At 41.3% G+C, this 25,758-nt stretch overlaps 1 protein-coding gene across 3 annotated transcripts in view; it reads right to left on the minus strand.

Annotated features, from left to right (window-relative positions):
• The window catches only part of RERG (RAS like estrogen regulated growth inhibitor), a 109,042-nt gene that overhangs the window by 69,013 nt on the left and 14,271 nt on the right, over positions 1-25,758 (minus strand). The gene's annotated exons all lie outside the window — the stretch shown is intronic.

The following is a 25,758-nucleotide window of genomic DNA, read 5'->3' on the forward strand; positions in this document are numbered from 1 at the left end:
TCCTCACACCCCCTCCTAGCAATATCACTAACATGAGTACTCCCGTAATGCGCAATATAATGGTATCCCAGCAACCGTGCTGAAATAATACAATTTCGTACTTTATGTATAGAGCGGTACCTGCGCAAAACTCAAAGCCCTTTACAAAGACGACAACCATAATTACCCTAAGGGATAATTTTGTAAATTAGGGAGGCACTGGAATACCAGTGATGTTTTTGCCAATCAAACAGAGGGAACAGATGTGTATTTTCCTGAAGTCATTATTTATTTATTTTGGCCAAGAGCAGGTTCCAGTATGCTCTTCTGGACAGCTTCATCACAAAATCAGCCTTGATTGCCTGCATGGCAAAATAGAGTTAAGTTCATAAAGAGGCACTACCTTTCTGTTTTTCGTTACCTGATGTTATTTAGATATCCAGAACTCTCTTGATTGTGGTGGTCCAACATAGTTTAACCTAGTCTTTATTTTGACACTGCCAGATTGCACAGTTAGACAGCAGGGTACGCTTTCCTGTTTGCTTAGCTGGAGCCATTGCACTTTAATGTTTACTAGCACTGTTGAGAAAAATTCCAGCAGGGTTGGGGTTTTTTTTCTCTTTTTCCACTAGCATTTGCTTATTTGTCAAAATTGAAACATTTTGAAGAGACGGTTTGCTTTTGACAGTTTTCCTTCACAACCCAGGAAGCTTTGGGATCAGTCAGCACAAAGGCTGGGTTTCTTAGGGCTCTTGGCATTGCACTGCCTGTGGGGAAAAGAGCCAAGATGTCTGCTCCAGAGTCCTAGTTCCATGGCTTTTTCTTTTTATAGAGAATTTTAAAATATGTCTCTTGTCAGAATAATACCAAATTTCGAACCATCTAAATTCTCTATTAAGCAGAACCACCTTTCAATGCAGAACTGCAATATTTATGCACTTAACACCATTGCCAGAGGCCCCAAAGTACAAAGGAGTCCTATTTGGAGTATTATCTAACACTTACTTGTATTACAAACGATAATGCAGTGTCTTTCTAGAGCACATGGGAAATAGAAGGTCTCCTCTCATTGATTCATTGCCACCCAGATGACAAAGTCTAACTGGAAATGAATGCGCCTTGTTAGATCTTGGATATATCCCAGATGCTTCTCACTGGCTTTTCTGATCCAAATACTCTCCAAATTTTAACAGCCATGGTATTTTTAGACCTCTCTAGCATCTACCATCTTAGAGCTCATAGCAGGCCTTGGAGGTGGAGGAAACATTGCAAGCCCCGGTTTTGCAAATGAGAAGGCTGAAAGCGGGAGGTTGCCAAAGATCACAGTGCTGTTCCAAGGCAGCGTGGGGAGAGCAGGACAGATGGCCACCCTCGCAGGAGAGAGAGGCTGTGTTATTTCTGGCACACTCAGGCACCTCCATTCTGCCAGCCTCCACTCTGGAAGCTGGGACGGCTATAGGAGCCCTTCATTTTCTGTCCAGAAAAGTCATAGCTACTTTGTGCTATGAAAAAGAATCTGCACTTTTCCCCTAAGAAGGCTGCATTTCAGGAGTAAGTGAAACAACTTGCTCTGAGTGGCAAACATGCCAAAAGGGAAACATTTTCCTGGCAAAACACTAATATCCCTAACTGTGCTAACAGCGAGCAAACAATCTCCTGTCCCTCACCCCCCAGATTCAGTGTCCTTAACGGAGGGGGCATGTTAAAAAATGGTGGCTAGTCTGGCTAGTGCGAGCCACAAAAAGTAGTTTCTGCCTGGTCGGTTGGCCCTTGGGGATGTGAGCAGCACCGATGCTAGGAGCCAACGCAGAACGACACTGAGAGCAGAGCTCCACATCCCTGTTGTGCTCCGGCTGTGCCCCACAGGGATTTAGAGACTAAATATTTCATTTATCCTGCAGAAAGGACAATAGTGTTTTCTCAGGAGCTTGATATTGCACAATGGTATTCATCTTGCAGGGTACAGAGACCTTCAGCATCCTAGGCTGTTACCATTTAAAGCATTTTGGGAATCAGTGAAACACACTGTCTGTATATCATCTGTTACTATGGCCTGGAAGCATTCATTTCCAGATAGAAGAACAGCTGTAGTACAGTAAAAGTTGTAGTAAATACATGGCATATAGCTTCACACTACATTACAACTGCTATGAAAAGCAAATCAACCACATCCATTTCTTCCAAAACCTCCTGCCATCTGCACGCTAAACAACGATCTAATTTTGCTGGTGGCCTGGCCACCAGCAAAATGTTCTTTCTCTCAAATTAGTGGGGCTGCACCTGCTTACTCAGTGCTGGTGAATTTGACTTACAAGCATAAAATGACTTTTGCATCTCCAGGTCTGTTTTCATTGCAGTTCGTGGACTATGAATAATAAACTACAGTCATCTGCAATAGAGGCATCTGCTTTGGCACATGAACTCAGTTTTTGAGCTGCAGCTGAATTCAGCACTTGAAAATAATTTTAAATGAAGTCTTCTAATTCTCCCTTTGGTTCGTTTTGGGAATATAAAAAGTGACAACTACATTTAGACTCCTCCTTTATGGCAGGACTCTAAGTGCAGTTCTTCGTCACTTCTTCTTGTATTACCAAAACGGATCAATGTGGGAATAGCAAACAACACCTCCTCTTGCCCTACTAATTCCTGTGGATGATAAGTTTGTTTAGCTCAGAAACTTTCTTATTTATAAGTATTTCCTTCTGCCTTCCCATTTATAGCTTTCTAGTTCTCTTTGATGTGGTCTTTAATGCCCACTGAATGGCATGATGGTTAAGGAGAAACGGGCTGGTTTTGAGCTGTTCGGTTGTATGCTAGGGAAAAGTGAAACCCTCTGCCTGTCCATCTGCAGCTATGCTGTGTAAAGCCAGTAGAATAGCTACACCATGTGAATCTACAGTAACATGACATCAAAACCCTAGAGTATATGTGATCATCATGACTGCCAAATGAAAACAGAGAGCGAGTGCAGAGCCAGGTTGGAGCGCCAGGAAGGCATATGCCAAAACAGTGGGGGATCTGACAGGGATGGGACAAAACTGGTCCGTGAGGCCATGGGTAAAGATCTTCAATGTGCCATTTCTCTTACAGTCAATAGACTGAGCTGTGTGGAAGAAGGAACAAGACAACTTGGATTGACAGAAGATTAACCACACGGGGACCCAATGAATGTCATGGGACGCAAATACAAAAGGCTCGTGGGTGTCCAGTCCAGGATGCTGTCAGAGCTATCTTTTTTCCAGGCTGGTGCTTTGTTTTGCATGTTTGTATGTCTAGATATATGTATTTTACTCTAGCACTATTTTCTAAGCATTCTTCTGCTCTCTGAGTCCTCTCATGGTAATCTTTGTTCTTGTGCTCTTCTTGGTCTGTGTTTGCATAGCACCTAACACAGTCTGGTCTGGTGTGCTGAGAACTGAACTGCTGCAACTGTGGAAGGGACTAAATCTGGGAGGAGGGACACTAATGGAATCCAGGGTTTTTTTCAGATGTGGGTCCCAAGATTAAGCTCAGATGTCTAAAGAGGGGAGTTTACAATGAAACATTTCTTCAACTGGGGCTTTACATGCATTATTGGAACATAATATGCTTCACATAACTATCTATTTGTCAAATTTGGATGGAGTTTGGTCAGCAAATAATTAAAATAAAAGACAGATGGCAAGATATAGCAAGATAGCATGATGGAGAAAAAAATGCAGTTTCCTTAGGAAACGAGGATCACAAAGACAACAGTAAAATGGGACATTTGGATTCACGTGATATTTTCTTATTCCACATCTTTTCTTCTGACAGTTTACACTTTTCCAGAAGTACCTCCCCTTATTGTTTTTCCCATACCAATTAGACTTGTGTTTCTTAATGCAATTAAAGTCACACCTCCCAAATTCTTAGAGATAGAATTACAGTGTATAAAATAATGGACTACAGTAAGTTAATGTGAGATTAGAAGAGTAAACACAAAGCACATTTAAGATACTGACTCAATAATAATTATATTGCAATGCCCTTGCACATCCAGAAAAAATCTTCTACACTACGATTCTACTAGATAAATTCCATGATTTTTTGTGTACCATCCTCTTTCCCTTTTTTTGACCAACAGCAATTCCAAATTCCACATAAATCCATGAATTACCATTCTAAGCAACCCAAGTCCAGTCATATAGTACCATCTCTAGTATTAATGCATCCCTGCTTAGGAAAGATTCATTCAACAACCTGTGGAATTCAAATCACTATCTGAAATTATGCATTTCTCTCATCCCTTCCTACTCGCAAAATGCAGTAAATTGGCTATGATCAGACACTTCTACTGTATCTTTGGTCCCACGGGAATATGCTTTTTGTCCCGGACTACTCCATGCACAGATTCTCTGCGACTTGCTAGTTACTTCCAAATACAATTCTTCAACACAGTCTGCTGCTGCTAGTAAAGGAATTTGAGCATGTAACTGAGGTTCCATTCCTTCATTAAACTTAGAATTTTTAATGTCCAGAATCCTCTCATCTCTTTAGCACACATTTTCTGAGCCAAATCTATCAGCTGTCTAAAACCCACTTTTTTTTTTAAAGCTGGGAAATTATAAAAGTTCTTGATCGCTCTTTTAACAAGATCACATAATATTACCTGGTTTTCACGAGAAAAGAGTTGTTAGCCATGTTGTTCTGATCAAATTTAGTTTTGCTATTATTTTCTATTCTTCATGCAGCTTCAGCTGGATTTGTTTTTACTCAACTACAGGTGTGGAACTGCTGAAATGGGTCGTGTATGTTCAGTGATTTCTGTGAATCAAAGCTTCTATACCAGTATCAGTCATTATTTACTTTCCAACTTCAGATGACAATTAGCAAGAGAGATTTTAACTCCTCTCAAATACAATATATTTTGCTTTGAAGTTTCCAGAGTTTTAAATCAGATTTACACTTATAAGCTAGCTTGGTGGTTCTAGTCCCCAGCCCTGCTGAAACAAGCTTTAAAGGATAACAGCATTTGTTTAAACAGGTATTCAATAGATAATGGAGAAGCAATGACCTCTTTATACTAAGATATGACATATATGTAAAAAACATCTCTCAGTTATTCTAAGTGGCTAAAGATGACAAGTTTCTAGGCTCTTTTCCTAGCTCACTTCTGAATATCAGTAGCAGGAAATATATTGTGGTACACTGTGATTTATTCTTAAAGGAATATACACCTGACTGCACCATCTGCTTTGCTAAACATTGTTTATTTCTTCCTCAGTAATAAAGGAATCATGTAATGATATGTCAAATGTGCTAATGTTTACAAAATACCCTCCAATAAAATAAAGTAACGAAATACACAGGGACATGTGCCCATGATACTGCTCACTGGTATTCTGTGCAATGGACATATAGCAGGGACAAATGTTGCTCATAAATGTGTAAATTAACATGACGATACAGATGAAACAAAACTATATTCCCATGTCAAGCCAAACCTATTTCAGGCTCAGTAAACCCTGCTTAAACTTTGTTGTGCTTTTTTTCCCCCTTTATGCTCCAGTTTAAGAAGAAGCAAAGAGCCCCACCAATCTCATTAGAAAGTGTATTCTTGCAAGACTTCCAAACTATTTTAGGATGTTCTGAAACTTTTGATAAATACAATTGAAATAAATAGATTTTTTGTGTTCCTTTCTGACCAAGTTATATGAAACAGTTTGAGATACTTTTTTAACAGCTAAATCTCTTACACAAGAGATTAGTTTTATAATAAGATTAGTTACAAAACAGTTCCGTTTTATTTCTTTAGTTTCGAAGAAACAGTCTCTCTCTCGGGTTTATAAGCCATCTCCTTCCTTGGCATTTCAAAAGGTGAAATTTGCTTATATGCAGTGGAGCATTTTAAGGCCTCAGTTCACCACAATTCCTAGTGTAATGATATAGGATATAAACATTGCAGAGGCCATTTGTTGACCCTTTGTACAAGGCTGTATGCCCAAATACCAAATCTAACAAAACAAAGGCAAAGTAGTGATGGGAAGACTACTTCATCTCCATCTGGGAAATGTTCCACCATTTCTCTTTTTCTTTCTCTCTCTTTTATTTTTAAACCCATGGCCCATATGGTGCATGACATCTCTGCATAGATGCTCTCAAGCAGCTCTGTTTTCATGTGTGCTGCAGTAGTATCTAACCTATATGCTGCAAGCCAATTAAGTCTATCTGCAAAAATGAAAAATAGGACAGATGAAACCATGAAGGTCTATGAAAAACTGAAGCAGAATACTGGCAATTTTCAATATATAACCTACTTCTCAAATCTGTAGCCCATTGGAAATACTGCGTAATAGGCTGATAGTGCCCACATCCTGAGATAACTTGCATGGAGTTTCTGCACAAGCAGAAAAGATTCCTCTTTACTCTGTTCAAGGGCACCATTTGATAAAATGGTGCCCTGATAAACTCTTCTTCAGCTATTAGCAGCTGATATATTGTGTTTTTGCTGGGTAACTCATAGATTACACAGACAAAAACATCACGTCGTTAGCAAGGCCAGTATCAAATGCAGCTGTAAATCATCAAAATTCAGCTTTTACTCATAGATCATTGCTTGTAATTTTGAAAATATATGTTTACATAAATAATTTTCCTCATCGAGAGTGAGAAATTAAATCCCAGCTTTAAAACTGTATTTCAGCACCATAGTAACTACTTGGCATGCTGTTTTTCACACGATGTAGGAATGTACTCTGGGCTCTGGCTGACCACTCAGGTATATTATTCTCAATTTCAGTTGCTGGAACTGGACAGTCCACTGTTGCACATGTCAAAAATATCTGTACTGCTAACAGTCTCTCCCAAAGTGTTCCATACTCAGATATTTACTTCCTATCTGTTTCAATGGGCTTGGATCGCGAAGTGTGATGCATGCTTATAGCATGGTGTCTTCTCTCTCTATCAGCTTCACTCCAGAGTAACATGCCAAGTAAAGAGAGTTGCCAAGGAGCTTGCAGAGCCTGTGCTGAAAGCTCTGCCACTGTATCTGCCCTGTCACTTGCACCAGCTGGCCCCAGGGCAGCTGTTTCTCCATCACCATCTCCACCAGGGATGGCTGGGAGCAGCCCCTGACAAAACCCTGATGGGAAATGCAGTCTGTGGCTGAGGGGAAACAGGGGACCAGGTGATGGGGATCAGCTGATTGCAGCACTCCCTTTAAATTGCAAGCCCTGGGCTGCTTAGCTTAGTCTAAGCTTGGAGGGTATGTTCTTTGGTAAGTGGAACAACTGCTCAGAAATTAATAGGGTGCAGGTCCTAGGAAGAAACTTAAAGTAATTTGCTATCTGAAGATGAAGTAGGAAGCATGATGAAACAACCTAGAGGACTACAAGGTTGCTGAGGAGCTGCGGCACCTGTCTAGCACTTCTACTCCTCTAACTTCTCCTGGGAGAGCTAAATAAACCCACTGCCACTTTGCTTCCTCAACAAGGGACAAAACTTCTGGTTTGTAAGGACAAGGAATGAAGTGTCTGGTTGTGTGGCTGAAGTGGAAGCAGCTACCTGCCCAGAGGCATGGTAAGGACTGTGGAGCTCTACTAAAGAGGCAGGAGACCTGCCTTGCTACCACTTGTCTGGGGCCTGATTCACCCCTAAAAGGGTGGACTTCTGCTCTGGCTGGAAATGGATGTACATTGCAACTACCACCATGGGGATGCAAGGTCAGAAAGCTGGGAAGGAGTCATGCTACAAAGGCAAGAACCCTGCACAGAAATCAGTAACTCTCTGGGGGTATGGTACTATGAAAAATGCCAAATCCAAGAGTCTGAGTTTTTACACTAGAAGGATGTGGCTAGTAAATACAACTATGTTTTGTGGAAACTCAAACTCCTTGCTGTCTGGGTATTCATCTATCATACTCTCAAATACTGCTTACTGTAACCACCTGATTTATTTGCCATTTCCTTTTTAAATGTGTTCATAGGACTTATATTTATTTGTGTACATGTATAAAAAAATCTTTCTATGTGCAGTGCCTGTTGTAGCAACAAAAACTATTTTACAGTGTCTCATCTGAAGCAAATAATGATTTCATGTCTGGATATGCAATAGCCATTTTCATGTCTTCCCCTCACTTACATCAATTCCATTCATGTAATACATATATACAGTTATGACAGTGTAAAGCAACCAAAGAAGCAGTGAGAACCATTTTCCATGATATCATCCTGCAGGAGGGAATTCAGGGGAGGCTCTATCTTCTGGCCAGAGTTAAAGGTGCAAAGGAGAAGCCTTTAGGGATTTCAGACTGGACTGGCTGGGGCAATTTTTCTGCTCTGCATTTCTTGTGTAGAGAGCTGCTTGAAAAATTTCCAGCTAACGCTTATTTTTTTTTCTCCTGGAAAATGCCAATTCATTGAATCAACAAGTTTTATGGGAATATGCTGATTTTTAAAAAAAAAATATTTTCATTGCACAAAAAAGTAAAAAGCAAGTGGTGATAACAAGGTCAAGGAATGTTCTGATATTTCATTTCAAGCTTGTCAGTTTTAACATTTCATCTTGCATAAGATTTTAAACAGAGACAAAAATGAACCATGACTTTAAGAAAATCACTTCATGGTCAACTTCTGTAATTGCATGGAGTTGTGGAGTTCCAAAATCTACTGCTGTTGGTTTCTGCTAGGGAGTTGTTTCCTGGGTGCAGGAGCTTGAAATGGGAATGGGCAGGGCTGTGAATGCCCACTGGTTGCCCACTTGAGGAACCAAGGTACTGCTGTTACTGATGGGTTTAAAAGTGGACTTTGGATCACTCATGTATTTCTAAGCCTGGAACTGTAGTTTCTTGCTAATACTTCTCATAAAGCTGTGGTATACAAGCCTTGGGATAAGATGCTTTATGTATGGAAAATCTAGTCTAAAGCTTTAATTCACTCCTATCCCTTTCAAATACTAACACTGAATTACCTGCATATGCATCTATCCTCCTGATAAGATATAAAAGTACTACATCACCAATTTTGTTCTTAATTAGCAGTCTCTGCTCAAGAACATGACTAAGCAAGTTCAGGTGCTTTAGTTGCTGTGGTTTTCCTTTTATTAGTACAATGACTTTGATTTCTTGGATGGGTTTTTTTTGGTGTGGAGCTGGAGTGGGTGGTGTTGCAGGGGTTGAAAGTTTTGGTTTTTAAACTTGCAATAAATGTTAAAAGATTTGCTTGTCCTTGAGAACAAAATATATGTGAACATGAAACACTTCTAGAGAATAAAGTGCTCTTTGTTTAATTTAGACACTCATGATCAACTCCTGGGCTAAAAGTGTTTCTTCTTCTGGAGTTAGACTAACTAAAGCAAAGGAATCCATTTCAACTCAAGGTAATGAAAACTTGCTCTTGAAAAATGGCTTTTATGAAGAAAGTGTAATTTTTGTAATAGGACTGTACATGGACTACTTTCCCATATGCAAACCATACCTATATTCAGGCCAGAAATGTTAGATTCAGCAGATGCCTCTTGTCTGGTGATGGAAGAAGAGCAACTCAGGGGTACAAGTTGCTCTTGTAAGGCCATGTATTGAGGCTGGCAGCCATTTGACAGAATGGGCACCTCCAGAGCAGGAAAGTTTGAACGCTTCTTTGCTCGACACCCCAGCCTCAAAAAGTTCTCACAACTTTCAACCAGTCCCCAGCCCTGAAAAGACTAGAGTTCAGCTAAGCTCCTGCCCCATGAGTCAGGATCATTGCCTGTGATTTCAGGTACTCTGCTGTTCCATCCCATGCTATGTCTGCACTGTTGATGGAGCATTGGCCTGGCAGGCTTGCTGCCTGCCCATGCTGTTTAGATGCCAGTCTGCTCTTGGGTGCAAACTCTGGACATCTCCAGAGCACAGCGAATAGCCTATTTGAGTCCACTTTATTTCCTAGCCTAGAGATCAGGTGTGCTTCCACATGCTATAGATCCCCTATAGGGTTCCTTGCTTTGAGAAAGGACTTGTCCAGAAATCACCATATGGCCAAAGCTGTGTGGCAAAACACACTTAAATAAGCAGCTTCATCCTAGGACCCACAATGCAAAGAACTAGGTTTTTGGCCTACACTTCACCAGGCACCAGAGATGCAGCACTACCATACCAAGGCAATGCTTTTCTGTCCCCCTCTCTGGGGCTAACTAGGCTGTGCCATCTATTTCTCTGTGTGCTAGACACAGTGCAGGGAAGTGCCAAGCAGAGCAATGCCGTCTTAAAAAGTGAGAGGTGAGGGTGGAAGAAGAGGGGTTTCCAACCAGGGCAGAGAAAAGGAAGACAGGAAATGATGAGCAGAAAGTGAAATATGCAGGAGTGGGTAAACAGTCGTGTCCTACCTGTCTTTGTGTTGTTTGTGCCTAGCTTGATGTGACTTTCATTACGGTGTCAGTGGTAACTCCAATAGGGGAGCTGGGGAAAGGACTGAAGAGGAAGCTGAGGAGAGCAATGACAGTGAGGGAAGGTACGTAAGGGGACTCCCAGGTGAAGAGATGCAGCCCTTGCTTACTACAGACTGGCCTTCTTTGCTTGTCTGACCCAAGCAACATGCAGATCCTAGGAAAAAAACTGTTTTTTAAAGGGATGTTAATGATTTGATGCCATGAAAACAGGCTGCAGTCAATGGAAAGCAGTGAGAAACCTTCCTAGGTAGAAAATGTTCTGTACTGAAGGCTTAGTATTTGGGCCTGAACTAGTCAGTGGGGTTTTTTGTTGTTTTTCTAGGCTTTTGGCTTGACTTACTTGTGAGTGGCCCTAATCCAAGAAAAATGTTATGCTGTTTCTATGGGATACACAACAAATCAGAAAGTTTTTTTTCAGGATCTGATAATCCTACTTCCCTTGCATGCAACTGTATCCTACTATGTGTTCTAGTAACTATCTGTTAGCTGCTGGTACTATATTTTGATCCAGCAGCCACCAAAAGCCCATGCATGTAACCACCACGTGCTCTCTAGAAAATATGGACAACCTTTTGAGTTTAGCAGCACATGAATGCCCTAAAGACACAAAGCCTGTCGCAATAAGACACTCGGTATGCTGCACATAGATTCAATCAGACATATGGTAGAGAAGGGAAGACCTGAAGAATAGTACAAGATGCAAGTTGGTGTCAGAAGGTCTGAAAGATTAATGTCACTTTGCCTTGCTTCTGACACAGTACTATCGCTCACCAGGTTCAACTAAGAAACTGGCTCTTTTACTGAGTTCAGTCTCTACACATTTCATTGCCTATCTTGACAGTCTTGGTGGCAATACCTGAAGTGATAATGAAGTGTAATTCCATAGTCCTGAGCTCTAGCTAAGGAAAACTTTGTCTCATTATCTTGAACCACCCCTGCAAATCTTGATGCAGAACCTGTAAGAAAAATTGTGTAAGGCATTGAAGCCCCTCCAAACGGAGAATATTACCATGGCAGCTTATAAACCAGCATGCAAAACTTCACTTTGCCAGTTTCACAGGTAGACAAGTCATTTGATACCACACAGGCAATATTGTAAGCTTGTGTTTTATTTCTGGATCCCTGATGTGGGAAATGGAAGATAATACAGCTTGAGCTCTTGGAGCTGTACTTTGAGCAAGGACAAATACCTGGAAAGGAATTCAACTAAATCATAAAAGACTAGGATTTTAATCAGGACAGTTGTACAGAGAAGTATTCTAGAATAGTCCTTATGCTCCAAGTTAACACTGTCCCTTCTTATTCCAGAGCAATTTCCTTGTCTTCTGGCAATGCCAGTACAGTTCTTTGCAGGACATGCTCGTCTCGGAGCTGCCTGTCATTGCTGCAATGTGCTGAAGATGAATTAGGTTTAATGTACTTCTAAGGTTGTGCTTGCTCATCTTTATCCATTAGGAGAACAAATTCTGCACATCTTCCCTGACATACTTATAGCTGCAAAGCCACTATGTATGCAGGCAGTAATACTGGGAGAAGGTCCTTTGGCCAGCACAGCAGATTTAATTATGTCATCTGGCTTAAGCTGTCCTGACTAAGTAACTATGTGGAGCAGGGTGTATTCGTTACTAGTAAATCCTCACACTTACAGTAAAAGTAGGAATGCTTTTTGCCTAACTTGTTGCTTTGTGGTGACTTCTGACTAAATTTCTGTCTATAACCTTGGTTCTTGAAAGGAGGCATTCTTAATTCTCAGTGCACCCTGATGCTCACAGGCAGGCTTAATGTCTCAACCCACTTGGATGCCGTAGGAAAAGGGCATCAGGTATACATCTAAGGGCTAATAAGTACCACTGGGATATTGCATGAAGATGTTCTCTCAACCACATCGTTCTCTGGGACAGAAGCTTCTACAGGGGAAAGCTATTTCAGATGAGTGCTTCAGTGCCAGTGGGAAAAACATAGGGAGAGAGTTTAAAATGGACCGAGAGGAAAAACATTTTATTTAAACCAACTTGCTGAGTCTCTTACATTCCATTATGAAACGTTTCCTAACCTCCAGTCTTTTTAAAGCAAGCGTGTGAGCCTGCCCCTCGCCACATAAAGAGCAGAATGTTCTTCTACTTCTATCAGAAGCCAATGTGCTTTGCACTTTTCAGAAGGGTCCTGGCGTATTCCTGGGTCAGGTACCAAACATGTCAACCCTCTGCTCCAAGGCAGTACCAACTGGCGCTACTGCCACTACTGGCATTTTGTCTTGCTAGACCCCAGTGCAAATTACTGCTTTAGCAATGACAAAAACTTGTACTATAGTAGGCTGTATAGTATCCAGGCTGTTTCCACAGGGATCCATGGATGCTGATCTGCTCTTTAACGCAAACATGCTTAAATTGGGAGCACAGATGCCATATCCAGCTGAGGCTACAGAAATACTCTGTGTGGGAATTATTCATCCAGGGCCCCAGTGACAGCACTTTCTCTTCTAGCAACGGTTGTCTTCGAAAGCACCAAGGTCCCATCCTCTGAACTGCACAGACTTCCTAGCAGCATACATCCCAGTAGTTTTTTCTTGTTTGTGCTTGTGCTTGTGGCATTTGACTAGATTGTTCTTTGAATGCGCTGCAGTGAAGGTACTTCAGGTCAGCATGTCCTAGCCATGTATGAGCTTGTGTGCCTCGTGAGTTTGGGGTGGCAGCGGGGGAATGCCTCAGCAGTGATGTGGGAGGAAATGCAGGAGCACTGGGGTATGTTTTGTAGAACATAGTGAAGGCATCTGAGTAGTGGACTCTGGTTGCCCCAAGCAGGAGCACCCAGAGTTGAAGGCTCCTTGAATCCTAGTGTCTTCAAGATTCATCACGGAGAACATGCTCTGCTGGGTGCCCATGGGGTGCCTGGTGAATGGACAGGAAACTTGACTTTGAGGATACTGCCAGAGATGTTTGGACAAGATGGTGAAGGTACAGGTGAAGAAACAACCTCCTTAGCTAAAAATATTCTGATTGTTGGCTTTGTCTCTCCTGTGAAACAGGAGCTTTTCCCATGTTCTCCTCTCCAAACATTTCTCTGATATTGCAGTAGCCTCTAGAACAACGTTTCTCAGCCTGTGGTTTCTGAATTACTGGTGGTTTGTGTGATATCTGGAAGTAGTCAACAAAACAATTGGCAAAAAAATGGAGGAAAAAAAAATTAAAGTGAAAACAAAGGTGCCCTGTGTGCATGGCAAATAGAATGAGGTGGGGGGCAGGCATTTAAAGCTAAGCCTAACTCTTTCGGGGGTACTGGAGAAAGATTATTTCTTTAATACAAGAAAATTATTTTGACATTAAAATTTATTGAGGAAAAACTAATCTGGAGGCCAAGGAGGTAGATAGCAGTAAAAGAAATCTCATCTACTTTTCCTCCCAGTAAATGAATTTCCTCAGCAACCCCAAATACACTCTGTTCTATATGGTATATGCTGATACATCTTTTATTTCCTCCAAACCATTTTTACACAATTATAACCCACGCTGACATGCTCACATGTGGAGCCTCCCACTGCTGTGATATTCAACTACTTAAAGGTCTGAAACCATTTATCATCCCCAGGCTTTGTTGAAATAAAGATATATTCTAATAATCATGTTAGAGGTGAAGTGACTGACCTAAGGCTGTACAAGAAATCTGTGACAGATGGGAAACCTGAATTCAAGTCACTAGCTTTCAGAGTAAGACATCTATTCCTTAATGACAACTACATCGTAAGACGTGGGGAACACAAACAAATTAGGGCCAGGCAAATTCAGATAGGCAGTACATCATCCCATTTTCCTTGCACTAGCTGCTGTGTGCATAGTCTTTCCCAAATAAAGAAGGCAGTTCACCTCCCATTAAGGCTACCTTCCATCTTCCACAGGGTAAGAACATGCAAACATATGGCTGTTGCCACACAGCAGCTAATAAACTATGGTGTGAAATTAATGCCTGCCCCACGATTAGTTATTCCTGTAACTCTCACTGAGCATTGTGTTGCACTTGCAAAGCAAAGTTCCTTGCAGATAGAAAGCGGGAGAACCAAAGCATTCAGCTGGGCTGATACCTAAGCCTTCATCTGGTCTTGAAACCAACTGAGATGGCAAACCTGTCTCCAAAATCAGTGGCCCATAACAGTAGTACAAGCAAATGTCTTTCTGCTGACATATAAAATCTATAGAAGGATGCAAACTATACAAATGGTTTGTAAGAAAGGCAACAAAAGAAAACTCCTCACAGAAAGTGTATTCAGGGAAAGCTCCTTAATTTTAAGGACAAACATTCCCCTGAGTCATAACTACATTTAATTTCCATATGTTAGAGAAGGAGGAGAAAGAGGAGGAGGTTGTGGCGTAAACTAAATGGGAGGTTCCTCTAGTACAAACTTCAGATGAGCAGTTGCTTCTTCAGGCATCTGCTTGTAGGAACATGCCAGACGAAAACTTTGCATCCATATGGTGCGCTGCAAACAAGGCACTCGTCAGTATACAAACATCAGCTGATTTTTGCACATCTTTTTTGTTTGCCTTATAGCAAACAGTAGACAGAGTCCTCTAATCTCTGCTGGGGCTTGCTGGTTCTTACCCTAATGAAAGAGGAAGCAGGAAATAAAAAGGTACTATATTCTTCAGAGGCTGGGAGAAGTTGAGGTAGCAAATGCTTAAGTGACTTGCCAAGACCACACAAGGAGCAAACTATTATTGATAGCCCTCAGGCTCCTATTTCCTACTCTGCACCTCTCATTGGTAGATATGGGACTTCTCGCATTAAAACTAGGATCGCACTACATAAAGCATCATAAAACTTGGAAACTGCATCAATGCACCCACTGGATGTCCAGATAACCTCCTGGCTACCTGTGCTCCTTATGGCACCTGGGGACATAGGCAAAGAACCTATCTTACAGCTCAACTCCTCAAAATAAGCCACCCTGTGCTTGGCCACAAGTAGGCTGCACACCTTCTTGCTTTAGTGACTTAACATGCAGCCCTCTGAACTGAGGGACTTACGATATCAAGGCTGCATGTTCAGGTTGGTAGAGCTCTTCTGAAGAACACTTTGGTCCTACGGGCATTTTGATAAGGATGTTTTAAAGTGCAGCAGTATAGCTAAAGTATTTGTTTACAGTGAGACAGGTCTAACTTTTTCTCTGCTTGGCTATAGTCACATTAGGTTTTTTATGCTTTAGAAATTACTCCTAGGAGTCTGGGTGACTGTGTAGAAAAAACAAAACCTAAAAAAAACCCACAAAAAAACACCCCCAACACTTTGAATAGCTCTAGCTTGAAATTTTGTTAGACTTCTGAATAAGCACGTGTGTGTTTGTATCACCTCTCTTATGAGGGCTGTCTATCCCTGCTTCCAAGGCTGCCAAGTGAAAAGGACGCCCTATGGATGGCTACCTATCATATGGTCCAGCAAGCAGAGAACTGTGCCTTCCAGATAAAGTGCTCTTGCAAAACAAAGGAGCCAGGCAGAAGCAGAATAAAACATAAGCCAACAACTTAAGAATCACATTAAACTGAAATGTACCTGGCCAGATTTTGCTCTCTGGTTCACCAACATTAGTTTGTGTGGTCAACCCCTGCTGCAGAAGTTTCTAGCTGATAGACTTTAAGACAAAATTCATCTGTTCAGCATCAAGAAAAACCACCCCATGCTGCTGTGACCGTGGTGAAAGGGGTCCTCTGCCAGGAAAACAGACTTTTAGTGCCATTATTCATTTTTTTTAATACCTGTGCTGGGACTTCAAGTGCCACTTGTAATGGTTGTTTTTCTTTGATGCAGACCCTTGAAACAGATTAATTCGAGAAGTCTTTTTGATTTGTGGAAGCTGAATGCATATAAAATCATCTAGATGGCTGACAGGCGAGCTGCAGTCTTGTTTATTCACAAAAGTATCACCATCTCTCATGACTTTACCACAATTTTTTTGACATTTGCTACCTTTGCTGCAGCCCTGACTGATGGCAGCAGACACTCTGAGAATCTCAGCTTGCTTTGAAAGCTCATGGAGATGTGTGTTCAGCTACCCTGATTATGCAGAAAAGTTTGAAAATGTTAAGCAGGTGTGTTCTGAAACCTCACACCAGAAAGCAAATAAAAAGAATCTTAATAGCAGCTAATTGAAAATGTGAATTTAAAAAAATGAAACCTCCTTTTTCGGGGGGGGGGAGGGGGCAGTAGTAGCTTATGTTCAGGGAAGTGGCTAGTCCTGATCTGATGGTATTTAGAAGTCTGGAGCTAATAAGGAAAGGGTATGTTGTAGGAAAAACATCAGCACGTGAAGTTACTGCACTGTCTGTATGATTTGCTCCCTGTAGCACAGGAGCATATGAAATGCCCTCCTGGGTCAGACCAGCAGTTCTTCGTAGCCAAGTGCTTAATCTCCGACAGTGGCAACAGGAGATACTGTTTTGGGAGAGCATGCAAGCCCAGCTCCTTTCTGTGGTCCACTCCCCTCCTTGAGGATTGTTGTATTAAGGATGTTACAGGGCACATCCATGCCCTCTGCTTTCAAAATCCATTTGTAGATCTGTTATCCATGAACTTACGTAAATCCTTTTTGAACTTGCTGATGCTGCCTGTGTTTTAAAACTCTAGCACATAGTTTCAGGATTTCACTACCCATTCTGTAAAGAAATGCTTGTATCTCTTTTACGCCAGTCTTATATTAGTTTCATCAAGTGGCCTCATACTATAGTATTCAATGAAGTCTGTTGTTCATTTTTGCCCACCATTTTAATGATGTGTAAACCTTGATCATATCTTTCCTCTACCTTTTGCTTTCCAGCCCGGGAGTCCCATTTTTTCCAGTATCTCATTGTAAAGCTGCTGTTACATCCCTTTAATTTCTCATTCTCTCCTATCCATCTTGACTGCAAAGCTTAATTCAATCACAAATGAGCATCTCTTTGACTCTAGCCAGACTTCTAAGAGCTACCTATCCTGCAGAAGCACTTGCAGAACTATGCATCGCAGGAATGCAGGAACTCCCCGCCACCTGTCCCTTCTCTTACTCTCTTCCCAGGGAATTTTCTCTTTGTCATCCACACTTTGCACTTGTACAGCTCCTTCTATTGAAGGACTTAAAGCATTTCTCTGAGATTAATAAAGCCTTCTCCTTGTATCTCAGCATAGGATGGTGACCAGGGAACACCAGAACGATGGAAGTTTTCTCAAGGTTATATAATAAATAGCAGCAGAATTAAGAACAGACGCTAGAAAACTAGGACCAAAGTCTCCTGCTGTCAACCACAGCTCACTGTGGTTCATTTCAAGACAGAATTTCTGGATCACATTTTAACATGACATTACTTCAGAGCTTTACACCAACCTGACTTCAAGGTTAAATATTGAAATGTATGTATTTTTTCTGGCTGCCAATTAACTATTGGTGTAGACACACTTGGACTTTAGAACTGTCATTCATTTGCTATGTGCGCATAAACATGATCCTTGTACTTGTATTCATATTAAAACTGTTCTCTTTAGCAGTTAAAATTCACTGAGAGTACCCTTGAACATTCATGCAAACTTGTATGAATGACACTGCAAGTCAGACTATGATTCTCTGGGAGGTACAAAAAGGCAAGGAGATGCTCTCTTCCTATATCATAGGAAGAAAATTACTAAATACTCTATACCAAACTAGTAAAGCAATTAACTTTTTTCCTTTCTAAATAGATTTTAAGCCCGCTGTTCAAAAAGGTTCAAGCTCTTCTCAAAATCACCTGTTATCTTTTCTTATACAAAAATACAGAAATACGTTGAGGGAAAACTTCCATAAAGAAATATTTTTTTCCGGGTATTTTTGTAACTCTTGTGGTAATGGCATGTCTAGGTTTTGGATGCCTAGGATTTGGAAATTCTCACCTGCACATGAAAGCATCTTGACTATCAGTAAAGGATAGAATACTGACAATTCAGGATTCAAGCTCTTATGTGCTTAGTTCCTGGGCCTGTGCAACTGATTGTCCAAACATCACAAAATAATGTGACATTCTGGATCTGCAGACAGCTCCTCTATCTTTGCTAAAGATCAGACTTTTATCACTCATTACAGATGCAAAATTAATATGCCTCAGTCCAATATAAATACTGGTTTCATGCCCTTGCAAGCCACGGTGGAAACACTGAATCAATACAGCTTTCGGAAAGCTTTGAGTAAAGCAAAGCTTTGAGCAGGAAAAGGCTGACACAAAGGCGTCCAGTGTGGAAGGATGCATCCCCAATGAAGGCAGCAGAGCTGTAAGACCCCCTTTCTACTGTCCTTCAGCAAGGGACATCTTGGAGGGAGTAGAAAAAAAGAGGTGGTAAGGGGGAGGCAGTGGAAATCCAGCAAAAACCTCCATTGTAACAATGTGTAGAAAGCCTAGGCAAGAGACAGGGTATTTCAGACCCTTAAACTCCTACGTACAGGGGCAAATGCTGGAGGGGAGTTTTGCTTCACATAGCAGATGATAGACTAGGCGACAGTCAGAATGATTAACTTAACAGTTGCATAGGCCAGTGACGCTACCCTATAAATAGGTCTTAGCTAAGTTTTCAGTTCCACATACGTAAGGGCTTAAACAAACAAAGGTACAGTTTAATTAAGATATCATAGCATATGGCATCAAGAACTGCATACCAACCCATGCCTTTTTTCTGGTTTTCCCTGAGTAATGAACAAACAAAAGTCCAAATCTAGATAAACTCCCAGAAGTTTAGGTTTTTGTCCAAAAATTACTTGATTTTTCGAGTTTGCAAAATTGGCCTTATTCTCACTGGAACAACAGATTTTCCTCATGGCAATTTCAGACAAGGCAAAAAATACCATTCAAACAGCTTCCTTGGTACTGCAGCACTGAAGCAGAAAGTAGAGAGTGGGGGGAACTGGGGGAAGGGGACAGGAAGTTGCTTTAAAAAGAAATTGGGTTAAACTCAACTTCTGAGTGAACATGAAATTGAAGTTACCCTTAAAGGAATAATTTTCCCCACAGCTTGTTTCACCAGCAGATGAACCCCAGAACACTCATTTCATTCAACTGTTGCATTTGAGTGAAACCACACACAGCAGAAGAGATGAACTATGTAGTTGTTGTGTAGTAGGGCTCTGACTTAAGCTAGTTAATACTGAATTAATGCTCATTTCAGTGTTGAGTTGTTCACTGCATGCACTTATTGCTCATCTGTGATGTGTCCTCACACAGTGTATGTATTTTTTCATATAAATTTCCTAGTCAAAACTGCGCTAATGGTGTCAAATGGTGCCTATGTTGGTGGTAAAAGTGTTGAGCTTTGAGGGTGGGATACTTTTCACCCCTAGTCTAAATAAGGCGCCAGCAAATCCATCACATGAGATTTATTTAAAAGATTCATCACATTACTGCTCTTGCTGCAGTAAAGCAGGCTATAAAATTCCACCAAAGCTAAACAACAGTGTGCTGCTGAGCTGATGTAAATGCCAGTGCATGAAGTGCCCTGCACTCATCACTTGAGGCAGCCTAAACTGGAATCTCAGGCTAAACAAAAGCTTCCTTGCGGCTGTGCAAGTGCTAAATTTTGGGGAAGGCATTTGGATTATCTGTCACTTTTTAGAGTCTTACGGGCATCTAGCTAAGATGAAGACCTAGAATTAAGATGAACTCCTAGAATTAATTTAATGGACCGACCACGGTGTTTGGGCCTGCTGCTGCTGCATAGTATGTACTCAGGGTATTAAAACTGCCTCCCAAGCTGCTCGCTGGCCTCACTTGAACATTGCATTCCAGCCCTGCACTAAAAAAGCCACTTTCAAAAAAAAAAAAAAAAAAAAATCACAGGCCACAAGAAACTGATCTCTCAATTGAAATGGGTGGAAAAATAACTGTTCTGGAACGGCTTCTATCTAGGACATTAGACAAAATAGAAAAATCAGTGATACGCTGATGTCCCCTTAGTGGCCTGTGTTTGAGAAGAGGTCTTATGAAGGTAGGCTTTTCTCTTTTAGCAGCGCTTCAGTTTCTTAGATTCATAAACAGCCCATATAACACGTGTGCTGTTTGAAAACTGGCACTTGTTTTTCAGGATTGCAGGCTCTGCCTGGGCTATTCAAGACAGTGAATATGAGGCCACAAACCCCAGCAGCTAAAAGATACTTGGAGAGGTATATATTTGTGTGTGTGCATGTATATCCATCTCCCTACATGTTTATTTATATTTATGGTATTTAACTAAAATTTTCTCCTGAACCAGGGAGGTGAACCTCAGCCCTGTGCTTTGGATTATTTTTGGTGCTGGCTGGCCTGATGGCCCTTGAGACAGGAGACCTCTGCTTATCCTTAGTCTAACTACCACACAGGCAGTAGTGGGAGGGAGGATCTCCCTTTGCCAACATCTTGCGACCCTGCCCAGTAGCGAAGCATCTTTAAGTGGGTGAAACTGATTCATTCTTTATTTCTAGTTGCACTGGATGTAAAAAAGATAGAGTGTAAAAAGCTCCATCGAAGCCCAAGCATGGAAGAGACAAAGACTAGCGCTGACGTGCGGAGACTTAGGTGCCAGATGAGGTAAAGCAACCAAAATTTTGCCACTGACCTCTGAGGCTAGGAGCTACATTTTGAGCTTCCAGAACTGCTTCCTGAGACAAATCTGTTTCAGATAAACTAGTGGAAAGGCAATCTTAATCCTAAATTGCTGTTTGCTTTTCATTTCTTGGGACTTCTGTCTCCCATGCACTTCACTACTTCTTCATAGTGCCTCTGTGCCAGGAAAAAGGAAAAGACCATAATGCCAGCGTGCCCACTTTTTTCCTTATATGGCTCCTTGAAAAGAAAGATGGTCCTGTATCCAGAGCTGGAATATTCTTCCATAAGTATAAACTCATGAGGAAAACTTAATTCCCAGCTCCAACACATGAGAGAACTCAGGACTTCCAGAAGCATTGGCTTGCTACCAAACATAAGTATACTTTCACGAGCATAGCAAAAAGCGTGCCTTGCTGACATGCTAACCCCCCTCTGTCATAATTTGAGTTCCTGCTCTGGGGAATGGTGATACTAGAATACCTATGTAAAGTGGCTGCAATAATATTTTTTAACACAGACACAACCCATTTCTTTTCCAAACTTTGTTCTTAGAAATGACTGTATTACTTCTGTGGACATCTTCAGGAAAAAAAAGCAGACACCAAGCATGGAAATATCCAGCTGGAATAGCTAAATCTAAGCAATATCCTGAGAAACTTTGAGGGGATCTGGTACTACCCTACAACTATTTAAGGCTACCCTAAATAGTGTTGCTTCCAGCTCCACCTGTCAGTCTGAAAACTGATGAGTCTCATCCTTGTCAGAGAAAGAAATGCAGGAGCCGCACTGATTTCACTTACAGAACTCAGCATTTTGAGGCACCACAGCTAAATAGTTCCTCTTAGTGAAACTGTGAGCCTGATGCTTTGTATGCTAATAACTAGCATTGTCTCCTCAATATTTTAATTGCCAAAGCTCTCAGACCACCTCTTTTTTTCACCACTGTCTGAGCCAGGCTCATCTAAAAGTATCACATCACTGTTGAACAGAAAAACACTGTAACTGTGGGCATGTCCTTGCTGTCCCATGATAATAAGCACTCCGCTAGATGCTTGTATCTAGGAGATTAAGCCAGGAGGTTGCGGTAAATCTGCATTTGTGCAACTGAAAATAATCTAACATGCTGATAGCGGCAGTTTAAACCACGCAAACAGCAGGAAGAGAGTCCTTGGTCCAAGGAGTCAGGGTCTAGATTGCACTGGAGAGGTCTGGGTTGGACTCCTGGCACAGCTACTGGCTTGGTGCCAGTTAATTCATGTCTTTGACCAGTGCCTGTCCCCAGAACGTGAAATATGTGCTAATGCAAGGGTCTGTTAGTGCTGCACTATTTGCAGTCTGTTACAAGGCAGGGGTGGAAAAAAAGTCTGAACTATAACTTTTTCAGATTATGAGCTTTTAGAGAATTTGTAGGAAGTGCTCCAAATTCTGAATGCAAAACAACGCAGCACTTATGACTGAGGAAATAGCATGCCACACTTCTCCTGGAGTCTACAGTTTTGCCCTTTACAATGCTTGCTTTTAAATGGTATTTTGTCTTCCAATTAATAATACTACTTTCTGAGACAGTCTGCTAGCACTGGGTGTGGGGACACCCCAGAGTCCTGCTTTCCTCCCTGGGAAGTGCCATAGTGGGGCACAATTCATGGAAAAACTGACCCTGCTCTCCACAGACCTGCTCCAAAGCCCACAGAAATAAACACATGCTTTTTCATTGATTTCCACAGACTTTGGATTGATCTCCAGATGCCTGTCAATACTTTTTTAATTGTGGAAATATTGCTATGGAAACTAAGCAATTCAGAAGAGACCCAAAACAGCATTTTTCTGGAGGGGGGGAAGAAAAGTCTTGCTGTAAATCACTGCAGATTCTCCTGGATCAGTTCTGTTGAAGTCCCTGGAGTGGCTAAGGATGAGGAAACCTGCTCTTAATCAAGAGATTAAAAAAAAAAATCCCCAAACACCCACCTTCTCACCCTTCCCCCACTAAGTGTTTTGAAATCTCTGCTTTTCAAATCTCCTAGAGCTGTGTCTGAATCAGAAGGACCCCCCTAGCAGATTATCACCTCTAAGGATGAGAAAACAGTGCAGAAGTAGTGGCACCAATAAACTGCAATTCAGATTGTTTGAAATGAAATCTTACCTATATATCAACCTCCTTCTGTCTGTGAGGGACACAGCATTTGTTCAGGGCACTGTACAAGGTTATTTAGTCTAGCATTTTGTGGAATCTTGAATTAATTTAACTAATAGTCTTTAATTTCCCATAACTAATGTTCTTCAGCTTTGCAAATAACCCAGGGAAATTTCCATCTGGTTTTGAAGAGTTGTAACTAAAGCTCACCTTTCAGTGACTTTGCTTTTTCATCTTCCAAGAGTGTTAACTTAGATTTTCTTTCTAAAACTGTCTGCATCTAGATTCCCCCTCCCCATATGTGCAGGATCTCCTCTATGCAAGCTCTTAGTTTCTTTGCCAGTGTGTTTTCAAATCTTACACCCTAGTCAGAGGCAAAAATATTCATGTTAGCAAGAGTCAGCAGAAAGCTCTGCATCTTTGTTCTGATCTCAATGTGAATCTACAGAAGAAATTGCATCTGTACTCTGCTGTTCCACATGCTCCTGTTAATCCCTATTCTTGCAAACAAGCCACTGCTGCACAAATTGTGCTGTTCATTTTAATGAGTTCAATTGCATAAAATTTGCAAGTTAGTTTTAACACCCCTGTAGCATAGTCCAAACATTGACTCAGCTAATGCTTTCAACTTCATGCCATAAAGTTACATGTACTCGTTTTATTTAACAGAAAGTTACATATTTTTTTCTTAAATACTATCAAGAGATTCCATAACTGTATTATGAAAATAATTTGTCTTATAAAATGAAGATGGGGCTCCACGTGGTTAGCATGTAGGAATAATCAGATATATAGAATGCAAACTCTACTAAGAAAAAGGGCAGTTCAAGTGGCCCAGAGGAGAGGTTTGTGACTATAGAAGTGATTTAGCTCACGGGGGAAAAATGGCAACTAAGCACCAGGGACAAATTCTTAATTTAATATAACCATGGTCAACAAGATCATATTTTTCAAGTCAGAAAGGGTCACTGCAGTCATCTACTCTGACCCCCTTGCAATGAAGGACATAAAATGCTTGTCAATGGGGAAATTATTTACTGGGGAATAAAATCCTAGGAGGTTCATGAGTTACCTAAAATTGGACAAGTTCTGCACACTGCTGAGACTACTGCTAGACAACCCTGCACTGAATTCCTAAGAGTAGAGAGAGTCCATACATATGTCTCACGTTACCGCCATTCAAAGTTTCTCCAGGATCATTTAATATTGAAGTATGGTAACAAGTGCACTACCTGTGTGACAATATTTAGGCAACAATATTCTCTTTCAAATGCATGAGTTGAGGGAGCTGCTGTGACTTGTGTGCTGGAGAAACAGATGGCTGTCCTGGTTTCAGCTGAGATAGATAGAGTTAATTTTCTTTATAGTGGCTGGTATGGGGCTATGTTTTGGATTTGTGCTGAAAACAGTGTTGATAATACAGAGATGTTTTAGCTGTTGCTGCACTAGTCAAGGACTTTTCAGCTTCCCATGCTCTGCCAGGTGCAGAAGAAGCTGGGAGGGGACACAGCCAGGATAGTTGACCCAAACTGCCCAAAGGGCTATTCCATACCATATAACGTCATGCTCAGTATATAAAGAAGGAAGGGGGGGACATTTGGAGTTATGGCATTTGTCTTCCCAAGTAACCCTTACGCGTGATGGAGCCCTGCTTTCCTGGAGATGGCTGAACAGCTGCCTGCCCATGGGAAGTAGTGAATTAATTCCTTGCTTTGCTTCGTTTGCGTGCGTGGCTTTTGCTTTAGCTATTAAACTGTTTTTATCTCAACCCATGAGTTTTCTTACTTTTGCTCTTCCGATTCTCTCCCCCATCCCACCTGGGGGGCGTGAGTGAGCGGCTGTGTGGTGCTTAGTTGCTGGCTGGGGCTAAACCATGACAATGGCATAAGTCCTTCTACAGTAAGGCCATAAATAACACTTATTTTACTTCATTTGTGTGACAGAAAGCTTCAGAATGGTATGATTTTTTTTAGAAGTAGCAGCTATGACGTTGTGCTGAGGTAACAAAATTCCTTGATCATATTCCAGTACTTCACTAAAATCCTTGAATGATATGAAGAGTTACCACGTTCATATCACTGCCTTCAGTGCACACTCCTGTGCTGTGCTGTGCTAAAAGATGTCCCAACTCATAAGGCTTTTTCAGTACTGGCCATCCCTCATGTGAGAGGTACAGGGATAAACTGAAGGCAGAACAATCATTAGGCATTATACAAGAGACAGTCCTCACTCCCACAGTGACCTAGCAGCTCCATGCATTCATGAACTTTTTTTCTTCCAGCCTGTTTGTGGGGGTTTTTGAGTGTGGGGATTGGGTTTTCGGTTTGTCTTGGTTTTTTTTAGAATAGCTGAAAGCCAGCAGCCAAGGCACTTTGCTTACAGGAATCAAACTTGTATCTCTTGGGCCATGTATCACCACTTTTACTGGGACACTGGCCTTGTCCTCAGAAAGCCTGCAATCCAACAGGGAACTAGAGAATGTCACTCTGTGCTCTAAGCTTCAGGCAGATAAGTTTTTCTAGAGGTCAATAGTCAGACTAAAAAAAAAACCAACAAAAAACGCACCACAGTCATCTTGTTCTCCAAATACAAGAGCAACATCATTAAGACTATCTCAGACTCTTAAGACTTTTCAGAAGCTGTAGAGGTGCAACTGGATTATGCCTTACAAAAGAGACCCATGTGCAAAACTACTCTTACTGGGTT

The sequence above is a fragment of the Ciconia boyciana genome, chromosome 1 (assembly GCF_034638445.1).
Source record: "Ciconia boyciana chromosome 1, ASM3463844v1, whole genome shotgun sequence".
Lineage (NCBI taxonomy): Eukaryota > Metazoa > Chordata > Aves > Ciconiiformes > Ciconiidae > Ciconia > Ciconia boyciana.